Source organism: Electrona antarctica, assembly GCF_951216825.1.
Source record: "Electrona antarctica genome assembly, chromosome: 13".
Classification (NCBI taxonomy): domain Eukaryota; kingdom Metazoa; phylum Chordata; class Actinopteri; order Myctophiformes; family Myctophidae; genus Electrona; species Electrona antarctica.
The window spans coordinates 16920462-16935461 of NC_136794.1; the positions used below are offsets into that span (position 1 = coordinate 16920462).

Here is a 15000-nt window from a genome sequence, read left to right on the forward strand (position 1 = left end):
ACACACACACACACACACACACACACACACACACACACACACACACACACACACACACACGGCTAGTATGACTCGGCTCTGTTGTTACTCCTGAAAGCGAGCCATGTCAAATATTTACAGTGAACTTTTAAACTGTTCCGCATTCTAAGAAATCCTATTACTCCCAGTGTACAACAGCAAGCAACATCTCTTTCTCACACACTTTTTCACTTGCGGCCCAACCCAGCTGAGTTTAACAGGTCTTTCGAGCACTGGTACCTCCTCTCTCTCTCTCCCACCACCCCCTCACGTCGCTCACTCCCAGCTTCCTCTCCACTCTTCTCCCGGTCCAGCATTTCCAGTCCTCACCCACTCCCACCTCCCTCGATTCTTCAGCTCCTCTGTTTGGCAGACGATAGCTTCCATCCCCAGGGAGGTGACATGTGTGTAATGTCACGTTTTGTCACATCATGTCGCGGTGACAGAGCCCGTCTCTGTGTCCGTCACGATGATGGAGGTGGCAATGAAAGCGGGAGAAAGGGACAGGAGTGTGATACCGACATGGACATACCCATGGGAGGGAAGGGAAGGGAAGAGAGCGAGAGAGGAAACCCATTACACAAGTCACTCTCTTCTCACTGTGTATGTGCATATGTCTGTCTCTCTCTCTGTGTGTGTGTGTGTGTGTGTGTGTGTGTGTGTGTGTGTGTGTGTGTGTGTGTGTGTGTGTGTGTGTGTGTGTGTGTGTGTGTGTGTGTGTGTGTGTGTGTGTGTGTGTGTGTGTGTGTGTGTGTGTGTGTGTGTGTGTGTGTGTCATTGACATTTGTGTGTGTGTGCGTGCTGTGCACACAAAAAACACACGGGCAGAAACATACACATAGCTGACTCACTAGTGACACATCTGCTGGCGTAGCCTGGGCACGGTGCCACGCATGGCGGCCAGCCCTGGCAGCAGGACTGGCACTCAGCAGTCCGGCTTGCTCTGATCTCTGTCTCACACACGCTGCACCCTTCCATTCTGCAGACCATCTCCCTCTGCCTGCCCTCTGTCCCCGTCTAAGTGGGTGCATCTCGCTAACACACATTCAATACTCTTCGCCTCTACGGCACAAAGAGGCTTTTTAAGAACACCCCTAAAACAAAAACATACAAGTAACTCTCTGCCTAACGGACACAATAACTGTGGTTTATCATGGGCGTGCATGTGCATAGACACACAAAGAGAAGGGGCAGATTATGCTTAGAGAATTATTATTTTTCCCACAGCCGGCTGCTACTCGGTAAAATCCTCTGTTTATTTACCCCTTTGTAACTCTGAGAGCGTACAAATGTAACCGAATCAACCCGTAAATGTCCATTTGCCCATTTGGTTACATTTGTACACTCCCAGAGTTAAATGAACACTTGAGGATGTTGCCATGTATCATGCAGTGAGCAGTAGATCTGTTGTTCAAGTGACTACTGTTGTAACAGACACACAGCTCTTAACACACACACACACACACACACCCCCCTCACTCTCCTCCCTTCCCTGACCGGGTTCTCTGGTCCGTGACTCCCTCCCTCGATCCCTACGGTCGCTCCCACACTCTGGGCACATTCCTTCCTTGCTCATGCTGTGAGGACGTCTCCCTGTGGCTAAAAGCATTGTGGGAAATCCCAACGGTCGGCCCGTTCAGAGGCTTTGCGGACCATTGAGGTGAAGTGGAAAAGGGGGTGAAACACCCCCTCGCACACAGAAAGGTCCACGAACCGATTGCCTCTATTGACATAAAGAACAAAATCTCCTAAAAGACGACAAAATATTTCAGTCAATGAAGCAGCGTTTGAATCGATGGTCTTTACAAAACCATGCTGTGCAAGGCCTCCATCAGAGCACAACAAAATAATTTGCCTCTCGAGTGCTGAGAACACAAACAAAGACAGAAACCTGACATCTTGAACACAACCACCCCCCATTTCCCCAATTATTTCTTATTCAAAGTACAACTGAGAATGATAGGAACAATTTGCCACAGATTGCCACAGTGAAGACCACTTGACAAGGTTCATTTGAGTTAGTTTAACTAAAAAGTTAAACACTCAGGATTTGACTGCGTGCTGGCGGCTGTACCGAAACTAAAAGTCACTAAACCAAAATAACATCTTAAATGAAAATACACTCACAAGCACCCGTCTCTTCTCCTCTTCTCTATCGTAGGACCAAAATTAGCACCCTGGAGGAACATGAGCCAGTCTGTCCCTGAATCACCCCAGTTTACACTGGTGTGTCATTCTCGTGGAATTTTAAACACACTGGCAACGACCTGCCCAATTAAATATACAGGCAGAAAGAGACGCACGCAAACAAATACCCACATGCCACATTGCCACATCCACCATTGGTTTAATGGCTGACCAAAGCACCCGTCTCTCTTCTGGCACAAGAACAACAACACATCACACCCCTGTTATTTCCCCATTATTCTTATTAAGTACCTGGCATCCATATTTCGGCTATGTAATAGATATATAAAATGTTGAAAAATTTAATAAAAATCTAAAATAGCAGATTAGATCTACAAGCTCAGAACAGACAATGCTCACATCGTGACCGTGATTTCTGTCGCTCAACACAAACTAGTATATAAAATAGTGCTTAAGTGGTTAAGCATATTGTAGCCTAATTCAATGAAAAGCAATAACAATCATTGACCACATAAGGTATGTTAGCTGAAAACAACTCAGGATACATTGGTAGTAAATTGGAGAATGAGGCTTGTTTGTATTTGTAAGTATTTGGGAGAAGGGACTTTTGTCAGGATAGTAACAAATATTTGATCATTTTGTACAAAATAATGAATTTAAAACCCTCGACTTGTGGGCAATATATTACCATGTAATAGGAATAATAATAGAAAGACTGCCTTTGAAGCCTCTGGGAAACTTTTACTTGAAATTTTGTAGTTTAGGCAATTAGACCTCAGACTTTTTCTTTTTTACAGAAATCTCAATCATAGCTCCATTTTGACAATCGTGGCTAAAGAATTCCTACAAAACTTCAGGCCAAAAACACCATAGTTTACTTTGCATATGCCCAAAACACCATGGATCCTAATAATTAATCACAAATCATGCACAATATGGCATTAAGATGATTTGGACTGAACAAGTCTCATCATTTCCACTGTCAAACTACAAACACTGCAACCAAAGCCTTGGTATGGTCACACGACTCACACGGAAAGGTAATAAGGAACATGCGCTATTGTTGAAATAAACTGTCTTGTAAATAGCAAAACTATTTCAAATACAAACCAGGTCCTTTGACTTGAGTTGCATCATGTGATGTGGTGGTAGAGTAAAGAGCAAAATGTGAATCCCCACCTGTTGCTCTCTGCCAAGAATAATTTGGCAAAAAACAAAACAAAAACATTTAACAGGTTAAGTTCATCACAACACAAATTAAGTGAGCCAAATCACACCTAAAACAAGTCTTTGGGACGGATACCGGAGAACTCGCCAGTTTACCAAGTCGCTGCAGCGATAATTCTTCATCAATGTCTTCATCGTTATGCTAACATGCTGTCTTCATCAGTGTAGTATGTCAAACCCACAGATGTTATAGTTCATTTCCAAAGTGATCAAATTATTTTGTGCAATTAAATGATCAGCTAGATGATGATAAAAAGGTGATGTGAACCTACCAAGTAGGCCTACCATTTCAGGAATTGTTTACTAATGAATTACATTGTTTCGGTACTTCTTTGGTGTTTAAAATTTTAGCATTCCTACTTTCTCTAGTGTTAACTCTAAACAACTATCCTTTCTCTCTCTCTCAATTCAATGCAATTTAAATGAAGGTGAAGTAAAACAAAAATGCACTAAATCGCGAGTTGGTAAACTAGTTCTCCGGATACCTTTGAGACATAGTCTGACCCTTAAGGGTCAATTCTTTCACTCACAGGAGTTCAATTATCACCAAGGATTTTACTATGCAACCTCTAGACATTGTGGCAAAACAGTGCATTATAGTAGGCTAACGGTTAGGTGCTGGCTAGAAAGGTCATGAGCTTGGTTGGTGACTTTAACATGGCCAGTTGAGGTGACTCAGGTCAACGTAGCCTGTGGGTTCCAGAAGGAGAGCGGACCCATTTGAAAGGACCCGTTTCAGGCCAGCAGGAGCAGTCCGCCTCTTCCAAAACTGTCAATCATATTGTAGTAACATGAAAGATGAGTGACAGGTAGTGGTACGCTCTAACTCAGCCAGACACATCCACAGCCAGGCACAAGCCCACCCACTCACTGCTCACTCGCAAATACAAAACCTCACACACACACACACACACACACACACACACACACACACACACACACGAAGACACGCCACTAATCCCAAGAACAACGGGATGTTTAACAATGCTGTTTGATTGCCTTCATTTTGCAGTCAAACGACGTGGTCTGCAGACTGGCTACAGAATGTCTGAGGTTTTAAGGGGAACCCCAGGCTTTTGTATGATTCATGTGAAAGACAAGAGAGCTGCCCATCTTCACCACTAGAGGTGGAAATATGCAGTATCACTACTCAATAAATCCATATGTTGTTCTAGCACCTTTCTGCCATGACAGCTTCAAACTCATATTCCCTGATTAGGTATTGAGGGGTTTAACACCTTCCTTGCCGAGGTTAAGGTCAAGGTTAGTCGCTTGTCTGCCACACTTTTCAGCTGCGAGGTCTTATTTGGAAGCTGATTCGGCAAACCGGAAGTAAACATCTTTCATTTCAGGGGCAGCCACTAGCTACTTTCGTCAGAAGCGCTAATATAGTACGTATTGTATGATGATCACCAATTGAGCTTCAATTCAGAGAAGAACACAGCTAAAAATCGTCGCTAAAGAGAGAGTGGAGGGAGCGAAAATATTCAATGATGTCACAACGCGGAAGCAAAGCGTTGCCAGACGCCAAGAACCGGTAAAAAATAATACTGGCGATTCTGGATGCATAATAACCTAATAACTCGTACAATGTTGTCCTTAGCAGAGAAAGAGTAAAATGTCATTGTACATGGAATGGTGAAAAGCTGTAGTAGGTTGTCTTCTGTCAAGACTTCCATCCTAATGAAATGCCCTGTAAATTTGTACGTTTTGTAAAATTGATAAATGATTTACTTTTTAAATCTTGTTTTAGAAAGTTGATTTACTGTTGCATTAACTAATTAATTGGCAGTGAGTTTACAATTTTGGAAGACAATGCTTCTAGGTGGCAAACAAGAAATCTGGGAGTAACTTAGAAACTTCACTCTTTGCTTTAGTGGCAGGTTTCTTATCCGCAGTAATTAGTATTTGACCATTCTTGCATATTTGACAAGATTTAGCCAGGCAGTCATTTAAGAAAGATAACATGTGGTACAGATTCAAGTATATACAAACTTATAATTGGGACTATAAGCACTGAAACCAAATGAACCCCAACTTCCCAACAACCTGCATGACACTTTGAAGGCTGTACACTTGGCACATAAAGTCTAAATAATTTCACAATACACATTCAACAATGAATTGCTCTTGACTTAACAATTGAAATGTAGGCGTTGACTGGATGTTTTAGTAAGAAACATTGTAGGTGGGAATATGAACCAGTCCCTCTACCCATCTGTAATTATCAAAAGCTTACAATTTACAAACCTACGCTTTATACTTGTAAAGATGAAGTCACAGAAGTAATACTTTATAGTTCTCAATCAACTCAGCCAATGTATTATAAACTCGAAAAAAAATTGTTCTGATGTATTTTTGCCATGTGACATTGACATGGTCGTTTGACAAAGTAGAATTTTCTCTTCAGCATCCCTGTCAACTGCAAGATAGACACACATGGTGTCATCTGTGTCTGGGGAGGCGGGTCCCCCCTGTCTCCCCACATTGAGGCAAAGGGACACACACCACTCCTCAAATTCATCCTACCATGTCACACACAACGCAAGCCGCGCGATTTTAATTAGAAAACCCATGAAGCAAACAAATGCAAGGAAACAAGGGAGGCCAATCCACGGAGAAGAAAATAAATCCCCTGCCGCTTCACATCAATATCCACTTCCCCTCCATGCTTCACCTCACTGTGGTTTTTGGTTAACACTCTTTGGATTAGATAGCAGACAAATAAACACTGTGGATAGTGTTCTCAGGCAGTTCACCCTGACCGGGTTGATGTCCTCAGCATGTACAAATCTAAGGATGAGACCAAACATGGCCCTGGTGGGCCAAAGTAACGCAGCCTCGTCATGAGCCGCTTCCATAAGCATCAACTGGGGTCATGTTAGAGGGCAACCCCTGTACAATTCAGGGCTTCCCTGTGATAAGAATGCAGCTATATATATATATATATATATATATATATATATATATATATATATATATATATATATATATAATAAAGTCAAAGATATAATGCAAAATAAGACTATGGATTATGACAATGAAATAACAATAAGAGTGTATGGACATTTAAGACATGTGGGAAGAATAAACTGCAATAAACATGTTGTTGCACTTTACTTTGGACTAAAAAATATAGTAGTGTAACAGTGTAAATACTCCAGCAATTTTGGGAATTTCTGAAATGATGCTTGCAGTGCAGATAAGTAAAGCAAGTGACGTTGCTTTATTTATCTGGGGGGGGGGGGTGTAGAACTCTGTGTGTGTGTGTGTGTGTGTGTGTGTGTGTGTTTGTTTGAGAGAGCGAGAAGACAAGAGAGGGGTATGAAACAGTGTGAGAAAGTGTAAGACAGTGAGCCGGGTTACCTCAGAAGCCCCCCTGCCCTTTCAGCAGGGCCTCATATGGAGAACCAGGCCTCAGGTCCCCTGGGCACTGATGTCTGCTCTCCTCTCGACTCCTCCCAGTCAGCCACGGAGGCTGCGCACTGAACCTGGTCAACTCACGACACCCTACAGCCACAAATCATTCACACCTGGAAGAGGGAAAGAGAGAGAGAGAGAACTGTGTTCAACCGGTGATTCGCAAACAAGCAGGAGGCAGGGAAAAGCACTCACTGCCTCATGTTGACAAGGCCAGCATGTAGCAAACACATAACCAGCGTATTTAGCCGGTGCAAAGCTCAGATCCTTTGGGGCTGCAGTAACAGCATAGTCATTTTTTTCCTTTACCCCAACATCGATTTATGCCTCAGTTATCAACACGTGTACACACAAGGGACTATGGGACAGGGTATGATATAATATCTAGGGTTTTCGTGATTCCTCATGTCCTGGACAGCTTCCACCAAACACCAACTTGCTGTCATACAGCAGTGGGGTCAGTAAACAGACCTTTTCAGTGCATTTCAGAGACTTCATCATTTTAGAATGGAGATGAATGATAAGATAATGTCAACACAAACATGTTAAATTACAATAACTTCATAGATCTATTGACTTAACGAAGCACAAGCTACTTCAAATTCATAGAGGGGAGGGGGGACAGTTGAAATGTATAGTGTATGGGCTAATTGTGACACAAGATAAATATTTATTGGATTTTTAATCCAATAAATATATCAGAGTTTAATCAGAGTCCTAATTAAACCAGTTGGAACTAAAGGGGCTCTGATAACTTCTGAATAAGTACATTTTACACTGCAATTTAAGACCTTTAAACCAGTTTCTCATTGAGAACTTTAAGTTTAACTTCAATGGCAAAGCCTTGGGCTGGACATTTCAATGTTCTCTTTATATGGCCTTGGTAGGGCAACTCAGCACAAAACTGAATAAGATACGCAAGCAGGGCTCCACAAGAAGACAGCAGTAAAAATGTTTTCATACGTGTATTTACAAAGCTAACCGTTGTAGATAAACACAACAACCAATGCACAGAATCCCCCTCAAATCTCAGCGCCTCACTGGACAACGCTTGGCGGACAAAGTATTCCATGGCGCTTCAAACTCCAGGAACTTTTTTTCCTAAAAGAAGTTGTTCCTGTTTCGCCAGAGAGCTGGGGGGAAGGGAGGACTTCAGCACTTGCATTCATGGAGCCTCGGCCAGCGCAAACAAAGTCTTCCCCGAGAGGGAGGCACTCACGGGCGGCTGAGACCCAAGAACGACGACGTTGGACCAGCGCAAGCACACAAATAGAACATAATGAGATACAATTTTTAGGCTTTGTCTAATAAAAATGGCCCCTCCCACGCCAAATGCTGTGCATTTTCAAGTTCTGTTGGCTCCGGTAACAATGTAACAATTAAATCGCCACCGAATTCGCTCGGTAGATGAGAGGCTGGCCGACACAATCAGCAGCAGAGGCCTATAATCTGCCTGCGCGTTTAGAAATAATATTAAATGCGTTTCTGGTGAAAAGAAATACAATACCAATGGCCCGATTATCTTGAAGAATGTAGAACATGCATGCTGCATTGTATGCCTTTTCCATTTTCACGAAGCACGGGCGGTCCTCTGGAATAATGGGTTAAAAACCCAATATTGCTCCGCGCGTTTTACACCATTCCGCAAACATTCTGAATAATAATCCACTGTTGTAGCGCGGAAAAAATCGGCATTGTGGTGAAACGGGCTCGGTTGTCTGCCAGGCCAGACACGATGGGGTTGGTAGCCAGCCTTCGGGGACAGAGGCAGAGAAGAACGGATACCGGAGTGAGATGTCCCCGGGAGGAGGACCCGCGTGTACCGCTGCCAGGAGGCGAGCCGTGCCAGCGACACTTTCTCCCGAAAACTTACCTGGAATGTTTTTCGTAAATGCCCGTTTTTCTCAATGGCGGAGGATCTGTGCGGTGCACTTATCAGATCACAACATTATCACGGCTAACATTATAAAATAGAAATATGTCTCCCCCCTTCGCCCGAGCTTTCCAGTGGTCCTACTCCATTACATCCAGTCAAGATTTCCTGTCGTCTCCCCCGCCCGTTCCAGCGTGTTGGTTTAGCCCGAATTCTAAGTAGCAATTCTAGGTCAGGTCTGTGTGCCAGTGAGAATGTTACTGTCGGACAGGAGAGAGACACAGAGCCACTAATGTCCCCCAATGAAATGGTAAACACGATAAAGGAGATGTACAAGAAAACAATCAAAATAAACTAGATGCATGAAAATTGCAAACTTGGACCTGTGTAGGCCGGTGTGCAGGGCAGGCCACACGCGCACGCACGCACAAACACGCGCATCATGCACGAACGAACGCGCAAACACAGGTGAGATCTTACAAAGTTTGCCACCCAATTCTGCTTTATTATGTTATGTGCAAGACGTTTGCGCAATTAAATTCACGGTGAGGATAAACAACAACAGAACTAATAAGATTGGCAGGTTGCTGCACATTAATTCAATCCCCAGTTCGCCATTATCAGTCTACACATTTGAGTTGGATTTGAAATGTATCTTAATAAATTATTGAGAAGGACCACTCTGGCATTGCATGTTCTTAATGTCTCACTCTTCCTCTGAGGCTCTTGTCACTCTGATAAGCTTGTAGATAAGTGTCTGTGTGCATGTTTGTGTGCATGTACAGATGTGCATATGTGTGTTTATTCATATATGTGGGAGTGGGAGCCATTCGTTTCTTGCTGAAATTATTCATGAATAATTGCTAAATCAGCGTGAACCCATAGCTACACAGAGCTATTATTGCCAATACACTGTCAGGTTTGTGTGTGTGTGTGTGTGTGTGTGTGTGTGTGTGTGTGTGTGTGTGTGTGTGTGTGTGTGTGTGTGTGTGTGTGTGTGTGAGAGAGCACGCTTCATATTGAGACATTTATATTTATGTATGTGTCACATGCGTGTCACATGTATGCATGCAAAGTGCTGCATGTTAAGAAAAAAACCCTTTCTTTCCGTATGTGTTTTTTGCATAGCACATGGAATTTTCTTCCCATTACTTCACATATGGGTTTGTTAATTTGCATGCTTCTCCCCTGCATCAAACTCGCCATGGCCCGAGGCCTCTCAGATCATCTGTTGCACGGGAGCCTTTAAAGTCATCGTGGGATGACATCAACACAAAATCTCTGCATGAGTGCTGCATATTCGTGACTTTTGACAAGCAGACCAGGGTAATGTTGGACATGTTTGTGCATGCTAGCACAGATCAGTGACAGACCACATCTCTCTCTCTCTCTCCGTGTGTGTGTGTGTGTGTGTGTGTGTGTGTGTGTGTGTGTGTGTGTGTGTGTGTGTGTGTGTGTGTGTGTGTGTGTGTGTGAGTGAGAGTGTGTGAGTGATAAAGCCCACTGTGGACTGGCACTATTCCCAGACTGGGTTGCACTAGACATGCACACTAGCAGAGTTCTTCAGGACAACGTTCCACCTCTCCAGCATTGTGACTCTCACTCTGGCATCATGACTATAGCTGGCTGACACATTGGAAATGGCAAAACGACGAACCATTCCCCTTATACATTATATCGGCATTTAGAAAACCCTATAGTGAAATGTCAATGTGAAAATGAGAGCATTTTCGTGAATGTGCACGAGTGCATCTGAGTTGGTTGTTTGAGCAAATGTTTCTGTGTGCATTGCCATCTGTCTATCTTTTCTAGTTCTCTGTGTCTATAGGTCTGTCTGCCCGTCTGTTTGTCTATATCTTCTGCCATCCTGCCCGTCCATCCATCTGTCTGTTTGTGTCTGCCTGTTGCTCTGTTCACACGTCTGTCTGTGTGTGTGGGTGGGTGTGTGCGTCCGTTTGTGTGTGCACGTGTGCTTAAATTGGGACACGACCATGGACTGTCCGCTTATCATTAATACCATCTGCCTTATTTAAAATTAAATAAGCACACTTGTGCTGCTGGGGAGATACACTGTAGACACAGGAGAAGGAGGAACAGTGCACTCTTAACACTCAGTATTTTACAGTGACGTTTTTAATTAGGGAGGGCTGGGGCCTGGGGAACGTATCGCTGCTGTGCTGTGTTCCTGTATAATCATCTGGCAATTTAGTCATCTATGTCATGACATGTCATCTGTACTGTAGAAAAGAATGAAACTCAAATCTAAATAAAGATTTACTCACACTCTGGATGTTCCTGTGTAGAATAGAAAAGTCTCTAAGGTCTTTCCATCTGCATGTCGTGGACTAGTTAGAATGATTCGTGCTACTATGTGGCTTCCTTGTTATCCTGATTCCTTACATATCCTTGCTCTCCCAGCAGCTGAATTCCTTGATTACTTGTTATGGCACTTCTTTCCTTTGTAAGGCACTGTGGATAAGTGTCTGCTACAGCTGAGTTCAGTATTCAACATTTCAGTATACTATGTGTGTGAGTGTAGACTAAATTAAGCATATTCACTGTCACAAGTGCACAGCAAGTCTCAGACCGGCAGAGGTGGTGGGTGCGTAGGGGTGGGGGTGATTTTGAGAGTTCCCTTTGGCCTACAGTAGGGAGGCAAGTGATTGGACTTGTTTAGTGAGTTCATCAACAGGTTGTGTGACCGTGCCGAGAAGCAGGCCCGGCTTGGCAGGGTTATCAAAATACTGAGACAGTGAGCTCACTCACACAGCGATGAGGTCACTTACCGGCGCTCGGCAGTCTGACCAATCATCAGTCAGCCTATTATCATGGTATGCACTATGCAGTGTTGCTATGAGTAACAGAGACAAGCACTGCCTCACAGATCATCAGTGATGGCTCATGCAATGGATGCTATACCACCTGCGGTAGTCTATTCTATTCAATATCTGCCTATTGTTGCATGCTCCCGTGTCCAGGCATTTTAAGCATTGCTAGACGTTCCCCTCACATTCAAACTCTGTCTTGTTACCTTAAGGATGCCTTGGTCGTCATGACAACCTAGTGGACCTGCAGCACAAAGTGACCATGAGTAAACATTACCGTATTCATCTCAACTGTATAGGGAGGACATCATATATTTCCCACAAGCAGAGATGCTAGTTTCCCTTTCATTTTGCATCTCAATTTCCTTTCTCATGCCTCTGCCTCTCCTTGTTTGCCCAACACACACACGCACGCACGCACGCACGCACGCACGCATCCCCCCCAGCAGTGTTTTCTGCCTCCTCCCAATGGCAGGTGAGTGTAAACACGCTGGAGGAATGAAACAATGTTAATTAACTGATCATTAACGAGTGGAGGCAGGCCCCTGAGATCCAAGCAGCCGCGCCCACCCACCAGTGTTTCACCATTCCACTAACTGGACCGTTAATGGCTAATCAGAGACGGGCGTGATTAGATCACCTCTAACGAGCGGGATTTATGATTGCGCGAGTCTATTATGTTTATAAAGTGGCAAGGCATGGCGGCGGCAGGGATGGGAAGCGAGCTCGAGGTCTCTGCCGAGCCGAGGTGCAGCCACCGTGGCTGTCGTGAGTCAAGTGTGTGGCCTGCTGTACCTGCCTGGTAATGCTGCCGAGTGAGACGAGATCTAAAACACCTCGTCTCATTGAGAGCACATTCTTCACCCCAACACACACACGCGCACGCGCACACACACGCACGCGCACACACAAACACACACACAGACAGACACGCACGCAAACACGCACACACACACATGCACACACACAGACACGCGCACACACATACACAAACACACACACACACACACACAAACATACACACAAACATGAACACAAACACACTCACGTACACGCACACACACTTGGTGCCACTACCACCAACAACAATCCCTTCCTCGCTCCCTCTCCTCCTTCAGTCCATTGCAGAAAATGGTACGATCTGCAAGCTCACAGCGCGCCATGTCCGCAACGCGCTGTGAGCTTGTAGATCTGCTATTTTTCGGTGCGCGACACCGTCCTACAGTAGAGCATAAACGTGGCTTATGAATCCACACTGAGAGGAAACGACAGATGCACACATTCCACAGCCCATATTCCCCCTCACTCTATCTTGTTGCCATGGGAACCAAAGCAGACGGGAGACAGGTTCATATCGTCCTCCCTCAGGTCTCCAGTCACTGCCTCCTCCTCCTCCTTCTTCTACTACTTCTTCTTTTTCTTCTCCTCTACCCCCCCCCCCGTCACACCTCTGTCTGTCTGTCTGTCTGTCTGTCTGTCTGTCTGTCTGTCTGTCTGTCTGTCTGTCTGTCTGTCTGTCTGTCTGTCTGTCTGTCTGTCTGTCTGTCTGTCTCTTACTGTCTGTGTCAGAGCTGGTTGCTCCTGTGTGGGCCACTGATACTCGCTGATTAAAGGAAGTTATAATTTGATTTTCTCAGCAGGCGCCGTTTAATAGAGCAGTTTAACTAAAGCTGTGCCATCCCCAGGGCTTACAGAAGGAGAGAGAGAGAGAGAGAGAGAGAGAGGGGGAGAGAGAGAGACAGAGACAGAGAGAGGGAGGTAGAGAGGGTGAGGGAGTCATACTAATCCCAAACACTGAGCAATCACCCACCACTAAATTCTCCTACTCGCTCTCTCTTGTTCTAATTCTGTTTGCCTATTTCACCATCTCTCTCTATCACTCTCTCTCTTGCTCTCTATAGCCATACCCCTCTCTCTCTCCTCTCTCTCTCTTTTTCTCACTCCCTACTGCCATCTCTCTCTCTCTCTCTCTCTCTCTCTCTCTCTCTCTCTCTCTCTCTCTCTCTCTCTCTCTCACTTGCTCTTCCTCCGCCTGTTAATCTGTACTCCCCCTCTCCTCCTTCCCGCCTCCCTCATTCCTTGCTCCCTCCCTCCTTCGGTAAGGCAAACATGGGAGGGCTGGCTTCTCTGCGTACAGGCTGGCTGTATTACTGGCCCATTGTGATAATAGCGTTTAATTATCCTCTCAGCTAAAATCAGCTCCATCGCTCTGCTTCTCTTCCCCTACACGCACGTACGCACGCACGCACGCACGCATGCACGCACGCACGCACGCACGCACGCACGCAAGTCGCACGCACGCACGCACACACACACACACACACGCACACACACACACACACACACACACACCACCCTCCCCCTTCTGTCTGTGGTGTGTCTAATACCTCTCTCCTCTCCACCCCCTGCACCCACTACCCCTCCTGTTCTCCAGCTATTTCAGACCCATTTAGTGGGATAAGCATCTTGAGACAGACAGAGTTTTTTTTTTGCTCTCTTTCAGAAGAGAAGCAGGGAGAGGATATGGAGACTGGCATCGCTGGTGCCCGCCCCAGAATACCAAACAGGGGCCTGGGCATCTTAATATGCAGTGTGGGACAGAGCTGGAGATCAAAGAGAGGCAGACAGACAGAGAGATGAGGGTGGGGCGGGGATGTGGTGGGGTTAGGGAAGGTGAGACAGAGAGAGAGAGGGGGAGAGAGAGAGAGTGGGAGGGACAGAGGGAGGGAGGCATTGTGTTCTCTCATCTCTCCCCTCATCTAAGCATCTCTTTCCTTCATTTCATCATTTCTGTTCGTCTCCGCTGCGTTACTCCCATGACCCCGTGGAGAATCGACAACTTAATTACTGCAGCGCACATGCGCGTCCACACTTGCACACATGAGAATTTTAGAGCAGACCTTTCTGCGTTTGTGTGTGCATGCGTTTGTGCGTGGGTGCGTGCGCGCGCGCGTGTGTGTTAATTTCCCCATTGGTGATGGTGGTGGTCGGGGGGCGGCTGCACCTCAGACACCTATTCAACCCCTCAGTATCTCCTCTGTCAATTAAGACGGCGAGGAGCGAGCTGTCCCTGAAGCAGCGTGCTGGCAGGCCGGGTGAAAAGGCAGCACATGTGAAATATGAATCATTAGAATACGGCAAGGACAGACTGGGTGAAAAGCGAAAAGGGGGAGGGAGGGAGGGAGGGAGGGTCTGGGAGGACGATAAGGAGGAAAAGGGGATGGGGGGAGAGGGGGAGAGGAAGAATGAGAAAGCAGATAATAAAAGATTAACGTCACGCCTCTCAGAGTGGTGGAATTTCAAAACCCCTCCAGATCAAATTATTTATCCCTGTCTATGAAGATGGAGGGAGGGAGACGGAGAGAGTAAGTGTTAGTGTGTGTGTGCGACTCAGTGCAAGTGTGCGTTTGAGAGGGAGACAGAGAGAGAGAGAGAGAGAGAGAGTAAGAGACACCAGGAAAGTGTGTGTATGGAGTGGGGGGGAGGGGG

At 45.5% G+C, this 15000-nt stretch overlaps 1 protein-coding gene across 4 annotated transcripts in view; it reads right to left on the bottom strand.

The window, feature by feature from the left end:
- The window catches only part of bcl9 (BCL9 transcription coactivator), a 36466-nt gene extending 27307 nt beyond the window's left edge, over positions 1–9159 (bottom strand). For 2 of the 4 annotated variants that reach the window (XM_079518957.1, XM_079518954.1), the window contains exons 1-2: positions 8687–8993; positions 6760–6926 (exon numbers count right to left, since the gene is read on the bottom strand). The gene's annotated coding sequence lies outside the window, so the exon portion shown is untranslated. Of the gene's footprint in view, positions 1–6759; positions 6927–8320; positions 8652–8686; positions 8994–9069 lie in introns of those variants that run through there. The other 2 variants (XM_079518956.1, XM_079518955.1) reach the window with 2 other exon arrangements.
- Positions 9160–15000: the final 5841 nt, after the last annotated feature.